Below are 17910 nucleotides of genomic sequence, written 5' to 3' on the forward strand. Positions count from 1 at the left end.
CTCTTGCCAGTCACCCAAAGGGACATCCCCTTGGCCAAGTAGCCAGGGCACATGATCAATTGGAGGCAATGTGACAGGAACCTCAACCGTCACATCTCTCCCCCTCTTTTCACAAGCACGTCCTCGTGCTTCCGTGCAGGCTGCCACACATTAGGAATCCATGGACCCACCCCTAGTGCTACATGGATCCTGCCAACAACGCCAGAATGTGGCAAGATGAAGAGGGCCCGGGCGGGGATTGAACCCACACCTCCCGGGTAAGAGTCATCCACGCTTGCCAGTCACCCAAAGGGACATCGCTTTGGCCAAGTAGCCAGGGCACATGATCAATTGGAGGCATAGTGACAGGAACCTCAACTGTCACATCCTGTTGTTGGCAGGATCCATGTAGCACTAGGGGTGGGTCCATGGATTCCTAATGTGTGGCAGCCTGCGCGGAAGCACGAGGACGTGCTTGTGAAAAGAGGGGGAGAGATGTGACGGTTGAGGTTCCTGTCACTATGCCTCCAATTGATCATGCGGCCTGGCTACTTGGACAAGGGGATGTCCCTTTGGGTGACTGGCAAGCGCACATGACTCTTGACCGGGAGGTGTGGGTTCAATCCCTGCCCGGGCCCTCTTCACCTTGCCACATCAGTAAATAGAAGTCAATAAAACAGATGAGGAGCAGCAAACAGGAGGTTAGGGTTAGGTAAGGCCGAGTTTACTGAAGACAAGCTGAAGGAAATGGAGGAGAAAAGTGAAAGAGGGTGTGAGCTGGTGGAGTCTATGTGCTGGAAAAGGAGGATAAAAGTGAAAGAGGGAGAGAGCCGGTGAAGTCTATGTGCTGGACCTGGGGGAATCAAGTGGTCAGTGTGGTCACTGTCTGTCGGTGGCCACTGAAACCAGATGTTTGTGCTGCCAGTCGGACTCAGACGTGTGTTGTCAGTGCTGGACTCTGTGCTGGACATGGAAAGTTGCTGCATAGCGTATAACTGGAGGAGAGTGGGTGAGTTGTTTTCGTCTCATTTCAATAGAAACCAGGCAAAGCTAACAGATGTTTGATGTCTCGTATTATGGGCGTATGATGGGACCCTGTTTGTACTGTTGATGAAGTTTGGTGCTGTTCTGAGCATTATTTGTGGCTATGAGTGGCTTTTTGATCATTTGATAGTGGATCCGTATACTGCGCTGTTTGTTATGGTGCGGTCATTGCTAAAGTTACAACTAGAGAAGCTAGCGGTTAGCAGACTTCATCTCTCGAGGGGGGGTCTAACTCGGTGTTGGACCATGGGTTAACCTTACGACAGAATATCCCTTTAAGACTTCCAGGACTCTGGTACTTCTCCTTTTTCGGCACAACCCCAGAACTTCTCCCTATCAGTCATGACCTCTGAGGAAAACTTCAGTAGAAGATCCAGAAAACAACTGTGTTCAGTCTGTCAAAGTAAAACCATAAAGAACCTCTGACAGAAACATGTTTAGTCAAAAGTCACTAAATCTATTTCACAGCTCAATGATGTGTCATTAACATGTTTCATTTCCTTTTTTAAAGGGACAACGAGGAGTTTTGGAAAGCTAAGTGTTTTCTCACTAGATTTCCCATTAGACTCTGCATGCACGGTGAAATTCTTGGACCGGCACAAGACGGACAAAAGCAAAAACATTTGCCAAGAATGTTTTCATTGATCAAGACTGAAAGTTGGAGGTTGGAAGACGATCAGATACCGTCGTAGTTCCGACGATAAATGATGCCAACTAGCGATCCGGCGGCATTATTCCCATGACCCGCCGGGCAGCGTCCAAGAAACCGAAACTAGGAAATGCTGGGCGAGTTGACCACTAAATAATAATAACTAAATAACTATAAAGACAAAATGATATACAGTATTTATCGGAAATGGACCCATTAACCTGTTCACGCAGGCCCCCTAGTGGTTGGGACGCCGGCGTCCCAAATCAATAACACATGAACGGCGTCCTTAATATAACGAAAAGTATGCATGTTGTAATGAAAACTCCACCACAGACCTTTTAAGGACACTTTCAGCAACATGTAGAAAAAAAAATGAAGTTTCTAGGTGCTACGGTTTTTTCACAGTCACTGAAAATGTCTCAAACAATATCAGACTACGGCAGCCCACAAGCGACGTCACGTCAACAACGAAGGTGATTTAAACATATATGTACCATCTGTACACCTCTTCTTTCACCACCAAAAAATCATTTTAGCCAAATTGGACAATTTTGGACAGGTTTTGCACACTGTACATCGCCATGGGACACTGTTTGGAAAAACTCTATAGTGCCTCAGTAGTTTTACATATCAACCTAAAATTTGGTACACATGTGGACAGGGAGTGTGTGAACCATATATGTAAAATTCAACCTGTTTTATAATTAGGATTTTGATATATCACCTTTTCACCAAAAATTTCAAACTCGTTTTTTTTTTTTTCAAAAAAAAATTGTAATTTCAGAAGCCCATTTTTTTATGGAATGACTCAATTCAATATTTTATAGATATAGATGTAAAGGGACAAAGGTTGTCTTTCATTTAACCCATAAACCATAGTTGTGGGATTAGTACTTATGTGGTTATAAAGCTTTAATTGCAGTGATACAAAAACAGGCGGAAATTGCCAAAAATGGCCTCTGCATGAAGAGGTTAACAAGTGGTAACATAGATTCATCCACATTAATATGAAACTCTTTTATAACCAAATACAAACTCCTCATTGTCTGTTTAAAATATCGACAAGGACCAAAGTATGGTGGAACACGTTTACAAGGTTGAGACCAATTTACATTTTGGAAAACATTTTCACAAATCGTAAAAACAAAATTACATCACCATAACACATTTACAAGTCCTGAAACACATTTGCATTGCAGAAAATAAATTAACAAGACTCAGAAGTGATAACGGGGACGGCCAGTTCAAGTTGTTGTTGCTGTCACCAATCGAGTTCATGATGACTACAATGGACACTAGATATGTAAAAATGTTTTCTAAAATGTAAATATGTCTCAAGCTTTGTGTGTATATAATAAGCTGCTCTCACCTGCACAACAGCATTAGTTATGACTGTATCTTCAGTTTTACCTTAAAAAAGTAACTTTCACACTTTTAACAGTTTGTGCGTGTCTGTGTGTGTGTCACTGTGACTCATTTAACGTTGCAGCAGAGTTTGAAGAACTTTGCTCCTTTGATGCAGTGAAGGGAGAAGAGGTCGTTTGATTCGTTTCACATCAAAGTGACACAACCTCAGAGTGTAAAAACGTCAAACTGAAAATTTGACGGGATTAAAACTAAAACCTGAAACAGGAAACACGAAGATGAAGCTCAGAGGAATCACAGTGAATGTCGACTCCATCGTGTCATTTCACCTCGTCACTTCTCTCTCGTGGAAGAACTGTTCTGGTTTCTGTTCCCCGACACAAACAGTTCAACGCAGCGTCTTTTATTTTGAAAATACTGATTCACTTTATTTTGTTGGACTTTATATAACAAAGATCTCAGCTGTACGAGTTCAGTCAAAGTCAAAGTTATCAAAGTGCAAGAGCCAAACTGATCGGTAAAGTGTGAACTTTATTTTGAAGGAGTGATTGACATGCAAATGCTGGAAGCCGATGTTCCCACAATTCTCTGCTTCACAGATTTAATTTGCAGGAACTGTCTCTCAAACGGACAAACTGTCCTCAAAGAACTGAGGGATGAAAATTAGAGTCGTGTTCGCTTCACTTCCTGTCGCTCACAGCGCCGCGGTCCAGGAGAAACTAAACTTAACCAAACTAAACTAAATTAAATTAAACTTTTTAAAAACGTTTTTACTTTGAAGAGTTCATGACTTAAGGTTCTATATGTCCTTGGAGTCAAAACTGCATTTTAAAGTCATATTTCCAGAGGCTTTAAACCTTTTTGTATGTACTGCTGCTGTAACTTGCGAATTTCCCCGTCATGGGATGAATAAAGGCATACTTTACTTTACTTTACTTTACTGTTTTTTGCTGACATGTGATCGATACTTTGAAATACTTTGAAACTCAGTGTGAGTTTTATCTGATAGGACAGACTTTTAATTTGAAGGTCTTTTCGTTCCCTGTGTCACCTCGTGTCGTCTCTCCATCTGTTACATCACTTCAGTCTGCGGCGGCCTCGTTAACGTCTCGTTGACCTTCACAAACTCGTCTCTCGGCGTCGCAGAGCGAATCAAAGCGAAGACGACTCTGATCCGAACGTCGTGGACTTCAAAGTGTCTGATCCGGCTCTTCACCGTCCTCAGATCCTCGGAGCCGTAGGAGGCGACACACACACACACACACACACACACACACACACAAAAACGTGGTGACACGACGACGAGGTGATGATGAAAACACCTCGACCCCCCCGGCCTTTGATCCTGAGCCTGAGGGCGGAGGATGTAAACACAAGTGTTGAAGTTTGTTCCTTCTCTTTGATTTCTGACCACAGCGCCGATCTTTCTGTCCACATCTTTAAAACTCTTCTGAAAAGTTCCTTTCATTGGAAAACTTTAAGAAATGTTGTTGTGTTTTACTGTTACTTCATGTGAAGCACAAAAATCCATGTTGATAAAGTTCAGAGAATAAATTTCCTGAAGGAAATACGGGTGAATGCTGAAAGCTGGAAGTTGAATGAGCTGAATAAATTGTTAAAACAATGCTGAATTAAGTGAAGAAACTGCTGAAGCAATCTTGAAGAAATGAAACAATATCTGAAGAGTAAAAGACAAATAATATAGAAGTAGTTACAATCAGTTAAAGGGAAGAATAAGTAAAAAATAACTACATATTATCTGAAGGGTAAAAGTGGAACATAGTAATAGTAGAAATGTTAAAAAAGTTTGAGGAAAATGTAGAAATCCTGCATATTTATAGTTTACTATCTACTCTTTTTCATTAATTTCAGTGTCAGTTATCAAGTGGAAGATGCCCTGATCTCCAAAAGACATAAAGTTAAACATTAAACACTCTTCACACTTTTCAATATTTTAATCAATCTCGTGTATTATTTTAGTTTTCTACAGTTTTGGAGTGAACAAGGGAAACAAAGCAGCAGGGACAAACCTTTGCAGGACACTGGATGTTGTGATAATAAAACGACAGCAGTGTTTCTGTGGCTCTGGATGAATGTGACTGAAGCTCATTAATTAGCATCAGTCTGTATCAGAGCTGAGTTTAACAGACTCATTAATGTTTTGAAGTGCTGTCTGAACTTTCCTCCTCACGTCCGTCATTGATGCTTCATCCTCTGGTGACCAGGACGTCAGGTGTCTGATTGATCAGTAATCAATCCAATAGCGATCATTCAGACTAATTATCATCAGGTCAGCAGCTGCAGTGGAGACGAGAACACGTCGTACCAACGGCTCAGTTACATATTAATGTCAAACTTCACACAAACCTGTTAAAAGGTGTTAATTATTTACCCAGCAGCCCCCTCTCTGTCACTCAACAGGAAGTCTGATCCTTAACCTGCAAACCCTGAGAGAGTATCAGAGCTCCAAAGGTAGATGTTTGTGTTAAAGCTCCATACAGTATAAAGGTAGATGTTTGTGTTAAAGCTCCATACAGTATAAAGGTAGATGTTTGTGTTAAAGCTCCATACAGTATAAAGGTAGATGTTTGTGTTAAAGCTCCATACAGTATAAAGGTAGATGTTTGTATTAAAGCTCCATACAGTATAAAGGTAGATGTCCATGTGTAGTGTGATTATAAAGCAGCTCTAGGTTCTATATTAATACTGTGAAAGTATCAAAGCCTCAGTCCACAGAGAAATGCACACAGCCTGTATTCAGAAACTGAGCCTTAAAACCAGCCGTCAGGACTTCCTGTCACTTTGTGATGTCACAACTAAGCCCCGCCCCCTCACCACCTGGACCCACCATCCAACAACAACTTGCAGGATTTGGTTTCTCTGAGTGTTTTATTCTGAAATCTGCTCTGTTTTTATTGGATTACTTGGAAAAAGGATAAGTTAGATAAGTTTATTGGTCACATGAAAAGCTAAAACTAAGGCTAAAACTAGATGGTTTTTAGATCTTCACATTGATTGAAACTCCAAAATAAAACAGAAGAAGAAGAAGAAGAAAATACTGGTCTTTAAAACCAGATTTTTCAGCTGAGGAGAGATACTGTTTACGTGAATGTTGAATATTGTTAATCTTGAACGCAGCTCCGTGTTTATCTCATTACGAAGCGAATCGAAGCTTCACATCATCAAACAGAACCAGTGAAGTGAACGTCACACGTCCTGGAGCTTCAAGTCTCTGTCTTTGTTTCTCTTTTATTCTGAAGCTGTAAAATCTGATTAATGTTCAGAAAGGTGTTGGTGTTCGATTCCAGAGTCTTAAATCCACAGTTAAGCTGCTTTCTCATCGGGTTCCCAACCACCGAGGGGTCGGGCACAGAGCAAAGCGCATGCATGGTGTAAATACTTGGCGAAAGCTAGCTGCTAAGCAACTGAACAGGAAGTCTGGCTCCTTTTTCCCACTGGAAATCCCAGTGTCTTCAGTTATTCTAAGGAAGAGGAGGAAGAGACGAACAGCAGCAGCAAAGAATCTCCTTCGCTTCATTTTCCTTCTTCATCATTAAGAGCTAAACTTAACTACATTAAAATGGAGCTCTTTAGGATTTCAACCTTAAAAGGCAACTGCAGCCCAGCTAACGCTCTTCCACGGGGCAAGTGGCTCCCGTCAAAGTTCGCCCTATAAACGGGCATTTTTTTCACACTGACAGGCTCAGATAGTGTCCAACAACATACTAGAAAGGAGAAATGAACGTAATAGTCTCTACCTTTAGCTGGAGGTCGCTGTTTGCTGTGATCTGTGTCCAAATCTCACCACGCCAGAAATCTCGTTCTGAAATCTCGTTCTGAAATCTCGCAATAACTCGCGGCAAAACAACGGTGGGGAATACTGTTACCTGACTGAGGTGAAGAGAGACGACCGGAGAATTTACAAATTGTAACAACAAAATGTTGGGCTGCTCTTCTTCGCGCAGCCTTCACAGAGCTTTCACAAGTTAGGGCTAACAGCTAGCTGTGCTACAAATGGATGCTAACACTCGTGTCAATGCACTGCACCGTCGCCGTGCCGACCACAGGGTCTGCTGTGACCACTTTGACCGGGGATGACTACTGCCAGTCAGAAGAAGAAGAGACGTGCTAAAGGTAGAGACATACGTTCATTTCTCCTTTCTAGTTTGTTGTCAGACACTCATTGTAATTATCTGAGCCTTTCAGTTTGAAAAAAATGCCCGTTTATAGGGCGAACTTTGACGGGAGCCACTTGCCCCATGGAAGAGCGTTAGCTGGGCTGCAGGCTGCCTGCCCGGCTCAATACTGCAGCCACCTCAATAAAAGTATTATCCATCACTCACATATACAGAAAAACATATGAAAACAGGGCCCAGGTTGAAAAAAACCGAAGTTGCCCTTTAACTCAGCTTCGTGTGTCCCTTAGCTCCAGCTCCTGGTTAAATCAATGACTTGTAACTCGAGGGAGAATGGAGGTTCACTGCCTTCCACCTAGCGCCCCCCAACCCGTAACCTCTTGTTGATGACAGATAAGACTACACAGATATCACCATGGTAACATGGTAGATGATAAATAACCTTATCCACCGCTCCATGGATTCATTTCTCTTCGTTGTTGGAAATTAATGCACATGGAGGAGAGGAGGGTTAGAGAAACAGAGGAGAGACACCACACCTGGAGAGTTCAGCTTTAGAGACTTTTATTTTGAAAATCTGGACAAGTTATTCCCAAGCTGTGGGGGTGCAACCTCCTGCTGAGCCACAAGGGAGCCACCAGGAAGAAGACGTATTGGTAAAAGCCAAGAGGATCCAGCAATGTTTTTATGTTGTGGTGGCAAAAATTAGTTCTCTTTGTTCAATGAAGAATTAAAAAGAAAAGCTTCAATGTTCCCTGTTTGGGTTTTTACTATCTACTGCAAACTGTGGATGGCATATAACCATTTGATAGATCTAACTAAGTTATGCTTCAATGGCACTTTTTTCCTTTTGCATTTGTGACATTTTATGTATTTTACTTACTTGCCTTTTGTATTTCTATTATTTAATTATTTTCAGTTATATCTTCATTTTATTTTTATGTTTTCATTTTATTATCATTTTTACTCTGCATATTTGTGTGTATCTGTGTGTGTGTGTGTGTGTGTGTGTGTGTGTGTGTTAGTGTACATGGGTATGCACTTGTTTATACGGTAATTACTTTATTACATTACTTTTTATGTGCTGTTGAATGATGATTGTTGTGCTCGAAATCTCAATAGTAAAAATTTGATCACAAAAAAAAAAAAAAGAAAAGCTTCACACGTCGGCTGTCTTTCTTGAGTTTGAATAAACATTCATGAATGGAGTCACACACGTACAACTGAACAGCACTGTGTGAAACTCTCTGCTGTCTGTCTTCAAAGGGATTAACTAAGTACCACACATCACAATCATGATTATACAACACTTGTAGAACATAATATGGGTTAACATCAAACATTTTCCATTACAATGTTTTGTTTCATTTTTTTTTTTTTAAGATTTTTTATATTTAAACAAAAAAATAAGAGCAGCTCCGACCTGCAGCTCTGAGTTTCATCAGTTTGTTCCTGTTCCACCTGTTGCTGCTGTGTGAAGAAACTCCAGGCTTCTAAAAATAAAACATGATAAGGAACAGGAGACGATAAGAAGATAAGAGGAGCCACCTGAGCTGCTCCCACCCACCGACAAACTAGAAACTACACTGATGATCAAACAGCTGGGATGTCACCATTATAGATTATCTTGGTACGATTATTGTCAGAGAAATAATCAGGATATTACGATTATCATGATTATTATGCATTAATTAATTTCACAATACTATTAATTATGTGTAAAATCAAATATATAGATAAAATATAAATTACTAATTATTTACACAAAATATGTTAAGTATCTATTAAAATATGACCAATTATACCCAGGAGAAGTGTTTGAAATCATTAATTGTCATCGATACCAAATGTTTAAGTTACGGTAATTTTAATATTCTTTTTTTTAATTACAAATGACACTAACATTTAAATTCCTACCAATTCAATGTTACGTTAGATAAATGGACCAGTGTCTGTGCATTTACCTTCACTTTGGCGATACAGTTCAGACATAGCCTAATCTTTTTTTTTGGAAAGTGACGGTACTTAGAAAACTTTACGATCTATTAATTGTGGCGTTTAATACCGCAATAAATTGTATAAATAAAACAAGTAATTTTGACAAAACAAACAGGAGGAAGGAGAAGATTCACTGAGCTCAAACTGAACTCTTCATAAAACTGCACACTAAAAACAGTTGGGTTAAAAATTAACCCAATTTTAATCCAACTGCTGGTTCAAATAAGGACGAACCCCTTTTTTGGGTTATTTTAACCCAACGGGTTGGGTTAATCTTTTTGACCCAACTTTTGGGTTGAATATTCAACCCAAGACTTGGGTTATGCTAACTACAACGTTGGGTTATTTTTAACCCAACTATTGGGTCGTGTATAAAGCACTTGCTCGACCCAATAGTTGGGTTAAAAACAACCCAATATTGTAGTGCGCGGACAGCATTTTTCAAATGAACCGGCCGGTTAAGTCACAGAATTACCCAACCCAACCCAACAAATGGGTTACTCACTGAAAAATAACCCAATTACTTGCACAACCTAGGAATTGGGTTAAATTCATAGCCCTATAACCCTGAAAATGGGTTCAACTCTGGAAAAACAACCCAAAAATTTAACTCAACACCAATAACTCAGAAATTGGGTTACAGAGATAACCCAACATTTTTTAGTGTGTGAGTGGGGGTCGGTGGGGGCTGTAATTAATTTTCTGTGCGGTGAAGAAGGAGGAGGAACGCAGGTGGACGAGAGGAGAGAGGAGGGAGGAGGGAAGAGGGGGGGAAATAATAATGTGTCGCGCTCAGAGCTGATAACTTCCTGTGCTGAGCCGCGGAGTCGCTTCAACGGCGGGAAAACCACAACGCAAACACGCTGCGATAAAAAAGTCATTTAGAGAACTCCTCCAGTCCCCCCCCCACCACCACCCCATCATTTATTTTATTTAATTTCATGTTATTCCACCTTAGTGCCTCTCGCCAGGTTAATTAACAAACACAGATAAGGAGAGCGGCGAGTCAACAGCTGCCGTCGGAAAAAAAAAAAGCTGCTATCGGGTCAGAGATAAGAGTTAACACACACAGGTGAGTCCATAAAAGAGAGAGCAGCAGCAGAAACATGTAAATATATTTCAATATTCTATTCTTTTATGATAAACATGAACGCTGACATGGTTTGGGTCTTTCATGTACTATGTTTAATCTTGTATATGAATAATGTATGTCGTGTATAACATGTGTAGGAGAACGAGAGCAGCAGCAGCAGCAGCTTTAATTAAAGATTCCGCCTTAAAATAAATAAATAAATAAATAAAAGCCAGCATCACGACAGATTCAATTATCCACACTTAGAAAAACGAATTAACGACCCACTGATTAACAGACAGTGGCTTTTTACCCACATTACCCACAATTCATAGCTGTCTCAGCAGTTTTTTTTTCCTTTTGTCCCTGAGGGCAACGAGCTCTTTGACTGTATGTGTGTGTGTGTGTGTGTGTGTGTGTGTGTGTGTGTGTGCGCGCGCACCCCGACTAGTTTCTGCTGTAGCAGTTTGGATGTTTTATATTCATTAAAAAATTCAACATCCAAATGTGTTTCTGAGGACACAATAAAGCGAGGGACCGGTCGGAAGACACATTAAAGCTGCACAGAAAATAAAATTGAATTTGAGCCCACTGTGGGTCCTAACATTAGTGTAATAACTCATCTATCAGACGATGTAGAAACCAAACTTTGTGCAGAATTCTATTTTCAAGTAAATCCAGGATGAAAGTGTGGTATTTTTTTTTTCATTGGATAATGCAGGTGCACAAATTATGCGTCACGCTGCTTAGTTTAGTTTAGTGTATTAGTTTAATAAGGGACAGTGTGCAATTACCAGATTTAGCTCCCAGCTAATTTCCATCTGTAGTCCCTACACATAACATAAAAGTAGTAAAATACACCGAATACAAGCTATTATACAAAGATGAGGCATAAACAGATACAGATTGACAATGGACAACACTTAGACAACAACATGCAACGATTCATCCGTCATCCGTCATTCAAACGTCTGAGACACACACACACACACATATCGAGCTTGGTCTCGCCCCAAACATTGAATATCCCGCCTGCTCGATAACGACCAATCAAATTCGTTTTTCTTACTCAGGTAAACTCGTGCGGGAACTTGTGGAAACTTGGCACGACAAATAGGACAAAAGGCCATTTCTGAACACCTTTAAAGCGAGGGACCGGTCTGCTAAATTACATCCGTAGTCCCCAAAACAATACAACAATTAACATAAAAAGTCTATAAAGACGGAGGACCAGTAGATACATGTACAGAAAAAGTACATTTACATAGTTACAGGGTTGGACATGATTCTTTGAATCGTAAAAAAAATATATAATCTATATAGCTGCGATTAACATGATTCATTGAAATATAAAAACTATACAGTTGCGATTGACATGATTCATTGAAATATAAATATATATATATCTATACAGATGTGGCTGACATGGTTCGTTGAATTATAAAAATATATATCTATATAGTTGTGATTGACATGATTAATTGAAAATAAAAACATAAATTACACAATGGGGACACAATAAAGTGAGGGACCGGTCCGGGGACACGTTAAAGCGACCACAGCGATCACATGGACTGTTAGCTTAGCATTAGTCATTAGCCTTGTCCCTCACTCTGTTGTGTCCTCCAGAAATCTAGCTATCTGTTGTTTTGTGACTTTTTGTCAAACTGATGAAGTTGTTTCTGAACTTCTAACTTTTTCTGAAGCTGCAGTGAGTTGAGCCCCCGTAGAAAAGTTCAGAAAACAGAGAAAAAACCCTTTATTAGAGAAGTTTTAACTACACAAGACAATGTGACTGTGATTGTTCAGACTGCGATCGTCGTCCAGCTGTGATTCCAGCTGCTGCTTCATTTGTCTCCACCAGTTGGACCGTGTGTTGGGACGATGAGACAAGTCTCCATCTGGGTCATTCTACGAAACGGGTGCCATTTGTGTCCGCAATGTTTGATGAGATGCACAAAGCAAAAAAAAATTGTCTAATTGTGTTTTCAAAGCTTACAGCTATTAAATCAAGTGTTATCATTAACATGATATATCAGAAAATACTATTCTTTAAACATAAACATACTATTTATAATCATTTTTCATTTGTACATGGCCATTTTCATGTGTCCGTATTGTCCAACATGACATTTGCATGTAAAATTTCACCCAAAAATATTGAATTTTTTCTCAAAACTTTATTATCTTCAGGATTATATGTGTATCCCTGTTTACATCACATATATTTATTCAAAATAATAACATTATTTTTTGTTAAAATGTTATGATTTGTGTGCGTCCCTCAGTTTGACCTACCACCCCGTCACACTAACTTGTTTTGGACCTTACCATACTGTACTTTTGTTTTAAATTACATCACAAAAAGGAAGTGACATCATTTGGGTCTTTGGAGCAGCCAGGACTAAAAACCAGCAAATTCTGCTATTCTTTTATATTGTTTATTTGTTGTTTTTTCATGTTAGATGGGGTTGGTCAAGCATGACCCTACCACCCCGTCACGCAAATTAGACAGGGAAAACCGTTTTTTATTCTGTTTTTTTCAATATTATTAGAAAGAAAATGATATTTCAAATTGAATGCATGTATTTTTGTTCTTGTAACTTGACCATATGGAGAACTGCAATCATTTTGGCATGAAATTTACCACCCTGTCACATACCACCCCGTCACGTTTTAGTGTGACGGGGTGGTAATGGGTGGTAGGCATAGTACTGGCATAGTACTGTATATCCAATTAATGAATGTGCAAGTATCCAGATTTTCAAGTCATTGAAGCAAGGTGCAGTTTTCAATGTGTTCAAGTATTTTAAGTGTTTAAAAGTGTTTCCAAGTGATATCTAGAATCAACAAAAGTTTCTCATGTAACATGAAGGCTAAAATACCACAGATCATATAGGTTTTTACCACCCCGTCACAGTACACCACCCCGTCACATCACTTACCACCCCGTCACATAGTCATTTTGTCAAAAAAAATATGGGAAGGGAGTGAAATTCTCCATAAATTAATGTTTATTAATGTTCTTATTTTGTGGACAAATGAAATTAATGTAACTTTTTTTTTTTTAAATCAAGTGAAGTAGTACTTTTTGTACAAACAATGTGATCGATGACATGTTAAATTCAGAATTCAATATCAAACATCTAAAAATGAAAAAATCTGATTAAATAACATACTTTACATAGATGGATTCCTGATTAAGGACATTTAACTGTTTAGAAAACATATTTCTTTTATAATTTATTTCATGCATTTTTACTCAAATGGTGTACACATTGTCCGTGACGGGGTGGTAAATGAATATCTCCCACGTCTTGAAAAAAATGATAATATTAATAAGGATTTTATGCCTGAGGTGGGAAAACATCTTTTTTGGGAGGATTAACATATATTTCATGTTATGGCTTAAAAAAAAAAATAAAATCTCGCCATGAAATCTTTGAAAATTTGAAGGTTGAAATGGCACCGGTTTCGTAGAATGACCCATCTCTCTTTCCGCTCCGCCGCCGCCTGTTTATGAATCACAATCAGGCTGGAAATGTCAGTTTGGCTCCGAACCCAAACGAAAACCACAATTAACCACAACTGGTCTGTGAGAGAATCCTTCATGAATATTGATGATGGTTTTGTTCCTGTGCAGAGCAGAGCAGAGGCAGCGTTTCCTGCAGATTAGACGGCGTTAAAGCAGCAGCAGCAGGTTATCAGAGACCGACGACCCCCGGGTGTGATCGTATCTCACCGAGACGATGAAACACTATCAGGGACGGGAGTGTGAAGGTTTATCAGACGCCACAACACTGAGGAGGAGGAGGAGGAGGAAGAGCACTGCAAAAACTCAAAATCTTTCCAAGAATATTTGTCTTATTTCTTGTCAAAATGTCTCATTTCTAGTCAAAACTAATCTCTTTCCACTTTAAATAAGATTCATCCCCTAAAAATCAACTTGTTTTTAGATCATTTTCACTTGTTTCAAACAAATTTTCACTTGAAATAAGTAGAAAAATCTGCCAGTGAAAGGAAATTTGTTGTGCTTGTAACAAGAAAGAAAAACTTGTTCCACTATCAGATTATTTCAAGTGAAAATCTGCTTGAAAGAAGTAAAACAGTGTCTAAAAACAAGTTACTTATATGTGATGAGTCTTATTTTAGAATTAGAAGTAGAATGAGAGTTGTTTTGACTAGAAATAAGACAAATATTCTTGGTGAGATGTTGAGTTTTTGCCGTGAGGAGGAGGAGACTTCAACAGTATCAGTTTAAAACAGAGAGGAAGCAGCAGCTGCAGTTCCACTCCTGACCACTAGAGTGAGTCTCCAACAGTGAGTCAGGTTTCCATCCAAATGTATCGAAATTTTTTAGCAAATTTTGTGAAAATGCGCAAAAAGAAAATGCGAATTGATGCCCATTTCCATTCGTTATTGTTTTGCCATTATTGGGAGAAGATCTGCGTGTAAGTTAAAGCAGAAGTAAGTTAGCAGTCCCCGCCCTCGTCCCTACGTCACCACATTCACGCGCATCCCTTGGCTGCACACACAGAGAGGACCGCCCCTTTATGCCGTTCTCTCTCCTCATTGGATAAAGGTTGTAGGATACAAGGAAAGTTTTCTCCTGGGCTCAGAGCAGAGCAGAGTGACTGACAGACCCGTGTTTCAGACCAAACACTCTATAGAAGTGATTGCTGTCGGAAGATACAACTATTTAAGACTTATATTAACACAAATATTCCGCTTACTTCTGCTTTAAGTAGCGATCATCTTCTCCCCCGGGATGATGACGCAGGTTGGCCGGCCGAGCAGCTCTGCAGACGGGGCTGCTGCCTCTGTGAAGACCAGTCGCTGCTCCACAGGTGGAGCTTCACTTCTTCGAAAAACATCGTAGCAGACTTCATTCCTTTTTTTCCTTACAGACGGAAAACATCAGTAACCCTTTAATTTACAGGCCGCTAATTACACGATAATGTCTAGAAATAGCCAAGAAATACGATTGATTGCCTGGAAATAGCCCAGAAATAACAGTCAATTGCAAGGACTTGGTGGAGAAAAGTTCTGGCCATTCCCCAAAAAATTCAAAGCATTAAAATCATGTGTAATCTTTTGCCTTCATGGAAAACATGACATTACTATGAAATTGACTGTTATTTCTAGGCTATTTCTTGACATTATCATGTAATTATCACATACTTAGCGGCCTATAAATTAAAAGGTTACCTAAAAATCCAAACTACCACCATGAGGTTTGACTTTTATACATGTGAAAAAGTGATGAAGGTGATGGCAGCTGTTTACTGAGCCTGGACTGGAAAATAGACGAGTCAATACTTGATGCCGTTAGAGTCCGTTCACTGAGGTTTCAGACGGAGACGGAGCCTCCACAGCTGCTTTCAGGAAGATATAGAGTTTTCTAATATTTATTAACTCTCCGGTCGGTTCAGAGCCGACGCCGTGAATTGATCTCATATTTATATGAAAACCCACTGAGCCCCATTAAGTCGTGAGCAGCTGAACCGGCCACAGGCTGAGCAGGAAGTTTCACATAAAGTTTTGGTTGGTTCGGAAAAGTTCAGTCAAACACACACACAGATAAAAATATTAAACTCACTCCAACAGAAAACTCAGACTTTAGGTCCCAGGTCACGTCAGAAGCACTGCAGCCAATCACAGCAGAACAATTCCAGTGATAATGATGACAATAATAATAATAATAATAATTAAAGCCGCAAGCGGCTATGACGGGCCCTCGCTCCACGCCACTCGGCGTCCCCGCTACCCCCGGGCCGCTCTTCGAAAACCCCCGCGCGCAACCGGACGTGGGCGGCTGCGTCGAGGGCGGTCCCCTCGTCGAACACGTGACGTTTCGAGCAAAACGGACAACGTACGATGGAGTTACGGCAGGTTTACGGTCCGTCCACCAGGGGGCGGTAACGGGATGTGGGCCGTTGCGTACGGGGTCGTGACCTCATCACACATGTGAAGTTTCGAGCTGATCGGACAATGTCGATGCAAAACGCGACATTTCCTGTGTCCACAAGGGGGCGTATTGAGCGAGCTAGCGTACGATCAAATGGAGGCGTAGAGGGCGGGCCCCTGATCATGTACTGAAATTTTGAAGTGACTACGACCAAGTATGTGGGCGTGGAAGGCAAACGTAATAGCATGGCGACTAAACGAGCAGTTGACCAACTTTGTCGCCCCCTAGCAGCCACGCCGTTTCACGTAGAGAAAAGCTTTTAATAGTGTTTGACCAGCTCGGTCTCCTGATGACTTGTAGCGAATATGAAGTCAATCGGGCAAAATCCGTGGGAGGTGGCAGTTCGCGGTGGAGCGCTATTCCTGTCGCCGCCACAAGGGGGCCATTAGCCGTAGCGTCATAGCGTTCATGAAATACCTTCACCAACTTGTTCGGCATGTTTTAGAAGTGGAATGAAGTTGATGGGGTCAACGATGTATTTTTTAATGAATTTTAGCGCACTTCCTGTTACCACCGGGGGGCGCTATGAGTGACGTAGGAAAATAATATGTCGGATCGTTCAGGGTCACGCCCTCATCATGTGCACCAAGTTTGAAGCCGCTGCGATCAAATATGTGGGTGTGATAGCATTCCAAACTTCTTAGCTGAATTCGGCAACTTGGCCGTGCCCTAGTAGCCACGCCCTTTTGACCTACACACCTGCGGAGCACAAGCCGTAATCAGCTCAGTCTGGAGATGTTCTGTACCCAATTTGAAGTCAATCGGGCGAACTCCCTCGGAGGAGTTCGTTTTGCGTCAAAGAAATGCTAACCAAAATGGCCGACTTCCTGTTAGGTTTAGGGCGTGGCTCCAATTCAATTTTTTGTATGTTTGGGTATGATACACGTGTGTGTAGAGTTTCGTATGTGTACGACAAAGTAAGCGAAATTTGTCTATGGAGAATTTCGGAAAAACTTCTAGGGGGCGCTATTGAGGCATTTAGCCACGCCCATGGGAAACGACTCTATCCCCTGAAAGAGCTCGCCATTCTTGACCCGTGGATGAAATTTCGTGAGGACACGACTTCGTTAAAGCCACGAAAAAGGCAAACGTAATTGTACGATAAAAAATCGTCAGTCGCCGCGGCGGCACACGGACGCCGTTCGTCGTATCTTCACAGCGTTCATAATGTAGCTTCAGCAACTGGTTCTGCATGTATTAGAAGTGGAATGAAGTTGATCGGGTGAAGTATGGATTTTTAATGAATTTTTGCGTACTTCCTGTTACCACCGGGGGGCGCTATGAGCCAGGCAGGAAGTCGATACATCAAAACGTTCAGGGAGGAGCCAACGTCATGTCCTTTGAATTTCAAGTGGCTACGACGAAGTATGTGCGCGTGAAAGGCAAACGAAATTTAAATTGGGATGATACACTTTCGCCACGGCGGCACACGGACGCCGTTGCTCGTAGGGTCAAAGCGTTCATGATGTAGCTTCACCATCCGGGTCTGCATGTACTAGAAGTGTAACGAAGTCGATTTGGTCAACTACGTATTTTTAACGAATTTTTGTACGTTTCGTGTTACCACCGGGGGGCGCTATGAGCGACGTCGGCAAATAATATGTCGGATCGTTCAGGGTCTCGCCATAGATTTTTGCACCAAGTTTGAAGCGTCTACGATCAAGTATGTGGGCATGAGAGCCGTTCGTATTTACAT

The sequence above is a fragment of the Trachurus japonicus genome, chromosome 6 (assembly GCF_045865225.1).
Source record: "Trachurus japonicus isolate A0001 chromosome 6, Traja_1.0".
NCBI lineage: Eukaryota > Metazoa > Chordata > Actinopteri > Carangiformes > Carangidae > Trachurus > Trachurus japonicus.